The sequence below is a fragment of the Rhinopithecus roxellana genome, chromosome 2 (assembly GCF_007565055.1).
Source record: "Rhinopithecus roxellana isolate Shanxi Qingling chromosome 2, ASM756505v1, whole genome shotgun sequence".
Classification (NCBI taxonomy): domain Eukaryota; kingdom Metazoa; phylum Chordata; class Mammalia; order Primates; family Cercopithecidae; genus Rhinopithecus; species Rhinopithecus roxellana.
In genome coordinates, this window is record NC_044550.1 from 146872490 (window position 1) to 146877947 (window position 5458).

Consider the following 5458-nt stretch of genomic DNA (forward strand, 5'->3'; position numbering starts at 1 on the left):
GGACAATCCAATTCCTAGATGCTTTCTTCAATTATGGCCCTGACTGGGATCTCTGAAGAATGACTCAGCTGAAACTGTCAGTGAGGATGCCTACCTGTGGTCTCCCCGGCAGGGTGATATCAAGGTTGTTGAACACCTCACATGGCTCCAAAATCAAGTGTTCTGGAATGTAAGGCAACAGCTGTGTGATCTTCCATAATCCAGCATCAGAAATCACATGGTATCACTCCTGCTAAAATTTATTGGTGGAAGCAGCCACAAACCTGCCCAAATTCAAGTAGAGGTTACACAGATCTCATTTCTTAATGGGAGGACTCACAAAAAATTTGCCACCATATTATAAAAACACTATAAGATCTAATAGTACCTTTAACTTTTTGTAACCAGTCCTTCTATTTTTATCCCAGACTTCACTTCCTTATTCAGATGTATAAATGTCTTCTGTGGTTTTGTGATCAAATCTGAATGTTTCTTGGATTTACCCCTGCCAGCTAAGGATTTGGCCTTCTTTGATCTGTTAAATTAGTTCTCAAACACCGACTTGTTTTCCATCTAAAATATCAGGGTGACTTTTATCCCATTCTCGTTGCTTTGAGGATTTTGTGCCCCCTTTTTAAAAGTCACTTTCTATTTATTTTTATGTGAGTGAGATTTTGGGAGAAAATACAGATAAATATATATTCTTAATCTGCCACTTTAATTGAACATTTTTATATTTTCTTTCACAAAATTCCTAATGTTTGCCTAACAAACATTTATTGAGAAACTGCTGCATTTTCACTATGTGTCACCGTCTGTGCACATCTATTTTATGTACATTATCTTATTTAATATGATCATTTAATTTCCACATCTTGTTTAACATTTATAATCTTTTGATTTGTTAAACACAATTTGTAGAAGACCGTTGGTTTAGTGTGAGCTGCACCGGGCCTGAAAGACCAAACCAAAATGTAGTATCTCATACTAAAGTTCCATGCCACCAAGCTGAAACTAAGTTGTTTATCTGACTTTCCAAGAAGTCAGGAGAAAGAGATAACAGTAAAATCCCCGAATATGCCAGTTTGAGTTGGCATGATAGTAAAGTTCCCTCTACTTTAGCCTTTACAGGAAAGTAACTTTGGAATGACCAATCTGCTTTTTGTTTCCTGTTTCTGTTTCAGCACTTTTTGTAAAGCCAACTTCTTTCTCTCAGCACATCAGAACACTCATTCTACTTTATAGAACAAGGTATAATCTGAATCTAAAATCACAAATAAAAGCCAATTAAGATTTTTAAAGTAAGTGTGTTGTAATTTTGTCTTTTGACAGATTTCATCATTGCCTACATTTGTCTCCAGACGACTTGTACAAACTTGGCTGAAACCTGCAGTTAACAATGGTAACAGGAGTCCTATTTTAAAAAATTATATGCACCACCAGCTAAGTTGGTAATGATGAGGTCTGGGCCTTGATAGCCTTCTGGATTTTAATTCACACAATATCTCTGTGAAAAAAACCAAAAAGTCTATGTAAGTGTTATTTTTTTGTAAAGGAAAATACTTTTTAAAAGTCATGAGGCACATGTTACTCAAAGGGCTCTTTGGATGAATTATTTTGTAAAGAAAATAATTATTTGTTATAGTTCCAATGACATCTAAATTTGCCATTTGTAAATATTGGTATTTTTGGTTCTTGCATTGAACTTATTGGTATTGATGTGCTATATAACTCAGCGTCTTCTAAAAAGATTCACCATGGGAGAAGAAGTTACAGTGGGTAAATAACAGCATTACAATCCCTCAATAAAATGGGATTTTGACAGACAAAGGTGAGTCAGTGGTGAAAGGCAGGACAAGATACAGTAGGTAAGTGTCTGAGTTCAGACTGGAGCCCTAACATAATAATAAGTCCTTCCTGTATTATATAATCTCTTAATCCGAATCTCCATGTGCTCTCTCTTTTCTAACATACATCAATGCAGCTCCTGGTATGTGGTCCTTCTCAGGCCCAAAGGCCCATTTTGCTTTTGGCTGCAACTCTGTAACTCCCTAACAGAGATCAAGTGCCTGCAGGAAGCAGATGTTTGCGGCAGTATCTGCTAAAGTGGTTTCGCTGAAACTTGGTTCTCTCATTGAGTCTTGGAAGTGGCGAATAGGATGTTCCTATAGAGAAACTGAGAGAAGTAATGCTCTATCAGCAGTAACATGATCAGCATGACAACAGAGATAATTGAGAATGATAACATTCTTAGTATTGTATTATGTTTATTCCAGTAATGGGCCAAATAGTCTGCATAAATTACCTAATTTAAGACAAGTACTATGTTTAGTTCCATTCTTTAAATCAGAGAATTGAGGAACAAACCAAAGGCTTTTTTTTTTTTTTTTTTTTTTTCCAGGTAATGAAGCTGCTATTTGAAAGAACTGCATCTGTCTGACCCTCAGACACATCTACACCAGTGTTTAGCAGACATGCCAAATGGTAAGAGTCACTCACAACCTCTGTAGAAAATACTGGAACCCTGATTTGGACTTACTGAATCAGAATCTCCAGGCAATAAGCTTGAGATTCTATGGTTTGTAAAACTGATCAAGTGATTTTTCCTTCCTTCCTTCCTTCCTTCCTTCCTTCCTTCCTTCCTTCCTTCCTTCCTTCCTTCTTCCTTCCTTCCTTCCTCTCTTTCTTTACCATATTGCAATACCTTTTATCATCACATTTGATTTGGTAATAAAGGATAATCAAATAAAAAGGTGAAAAAATGCTAGATTTTTGATAGTTTCTTCTAGTGTGGTTAGTAATCATCGCAGTATATTCGTTTTTTGTTTGTTTGTTTGTTTGTTTTGTTTTGTTTGAAAGAGTCTCACTCTGTCGCCCAGGCCGGAGTGCTGTGGCCTGATCTCAGTTCACTGCAACCTCTGCCTCCCGGGTTCAAGCCTTACTCCTTCCTCAGCCTCCGTAGTAGCTGGGACTACAGGCACAAGCCACCACGCCCAGCTAAAGTTTTTTTTTTTTTTGAGATGGATTCTCACTCTGCTCTGTCGCCCAGGCTGGAGTGCAGTGGCGCGATCTCCGCTCACTGCAAGCTCTGCCTCCCGGGTTCATGCCATTCTTCTGCCTCAGCCTCCCGAGTAGCTGGAACTACAGGCGCCCGCCACCTCGCCCAGCTAATTTTTTGTATTTTGAGTAGAGATGGGGTTTCACTGTGTTAGCCAGGATGATCTGGATCTCCTTACCTCATGATCTGCCGGCCTTGGCCTCCCAAAGTGCTGTAATTACAGGCGTGAGACACCGCACCCAGTCGTATACTCATTTTGTAATAGCTGTACGTTGTACCATCCATAGCATCTGCTAATACCACATTCTGTCAAAACAACCCAGTCAGAAATCTCCCAGAGGAGGTCTTGTGTCCAGGTATTTTAACTACACAAACCCATGCATTCTGATGATTGCTGCTGCATTTTCTTCTCTTGTTGGAAGACTGCAATTGGTAAGATCCGACTCCTTTGGTTAGTAGTTAGCCTGCACCGGGCGGCAGTTATGCCCTGTTTGCTTATTGTAAGAGTTTGCTGCTTACGAATTGCTTCTTTCTCTTAGAAGCTCTTCTCCACCACATCCAGTTCTGCAGTATCCTTCTGATGTCTTCTGGAGCTGTCTGTAGTTCATCACCACCGGCTTTTCTCCCAACTCAAGATCCTCTTCCAAGCAACCCTCCATGATACCAGGTTTTTTTTTACTTTTTGCCTCTGCAGTAACATGGTTCCATTTGCTCCTTTTCCTGTTCTTTCTCTGTTTGCTTGCAGGCCTCTGATGGGACAAACATACAGTGGGAAGCATTCTCTTAGAGAAGTAACTTCAGATCTGCTTTTGTGATACTTAAGTGAGCTTGCAGTTACTTTTTAGAAGGACGCTGTAAAATTCTCAAATATTTCCTCTATAAAAGAATGTCTTATAAGGCTGTTGGTAATAGAAAGTATTAACGTGAAATAAAATAAATAATAGATTGTGAACATTTTTGAAAGGGCAGTTTCACTGATCTTTTGTTTGAAATGATTAATATCCCTTTCCATATGCCCACCTGAATTTCAAGGAAAGACTTAAGTTTTTCATAGACTTTAGCTTATATGCCATTATATATACCATTTGAGAAAAAAGTTTTACTCTAGTATATAGCTTTCTATGTCTTTTATGAAAATACCATATGCAATTTCAAATATTTAAATTAATTTTATTGTATCAGTAAAATATATAAAGTTAAGGGAAAATTTCTCAAACTCTCCTTTTTACAAAAGTTGAAGCCTGTGGCTAAAATTACCTTTATATGCCTTATTCAGAAGTGGTGGCAAAATGTTTAAAAATATGATCTTCCTCTTTGTGGAGACTGTGAAAAATAATCTTAAAGAGGCACTCACAAAATGCAAGCTCCTTCTCTGGGAAAAAGAATCATCACCCTTGTTATCCCGTGAAAATTCATCTTCTCCTTTTCAGCTGAGATGAGGACTTGATCCGTCCTTTCCTACAAATGCCATCTGTGTTTAAATGAGGCTGTTACTCTAACTCAAAGCAGACTTGCAAGAGTAAAATAATCAATCTTCATCATATTGCTGCACTTTCGACAGTTAATTTTCTGGAGTAATTTGTCATTGTGAGGAGCACAAGATTTGTCTGAATTTGTGTCAAAGGTTATTGACTGAATTGCCACCTCATCTTTTCAGTCAATCTATAAATATGGGCAAGTTTGGGCAGAGGCTAATGGCCTTTTCACTAAGTGGATGAAATTGTCCAAGTTAGGCAACAGATAAGAGGTAGAAATATCTATTCTTTCACCCATTTCTTGTGGTAGCATCGACTTAGTGTTAATCTCAGAAACTTCACTTAACCTTCTTAGTCCTTTTGTTCTATAAAACAAGGCTAAAAATTGTCATAACTATATTCTAGTTTCTACAAAAGCTAATCTAAGTATTAAAATTATTATTAGGACTTTGTGAGAGTGACCCTATTTTTTTACAAAGCTAAGAATAAAATATTTTTATTTACTGTTTTTCTATGAATAGCTTTTGGTTTTTGGAAAAACCGGGAAATTTTTGCTCCTTAGGTCAAATTCTCATTCCCTGTCTTTATATAGAGTCTGATATTGGGAACACACCCAAGGAGCGTATGGATAATTTTATGATGCTTGCTGACTATTGTGTTTCTTGCCCACTTTAATAGCCTAATAACAACAGTTATGAGTTCTTACTGAGAAATATCCATTGTTAATCAATGCCAATGACAGTGTTTCCTCTTTCAGACTGAAGGAAAAACAGGGAGAAAATCAGTTCGTATATTATGGTTAAACACTGATACAACATTTTGGTTAAATATCTGTCTGCATGGGTCATTGCAAAATAGATTAGTTTAAAACTCATCTAGCCCTGAAACATACAGTTAGATTATTTTTATAGGTTTCAGTTATTTTTGTTATTTCATTACACTTATT

General features: G+C 37.2%; 1 long non-coding RNA gene across 1 annotated transcript; it reads left to right on the top strand.

The window, feature by feature from the left end:
• The first annotated feature begins 1314 nt into the window (after positions 1-1314).
• Positions 1315-3690, top strand: LOC115892619. The gene is made up of 3 exons (XR_004052477.1): positions 1315-1381; positions 2381-2463; positions 3577-3690. It is a non-coding gene; the product is annotated as an uncharacterized LOC115892619 (long non-coding RNA).
• The last annotated feature ends 1768 nt before the right edge of the window (positions 3691-5458 follow it).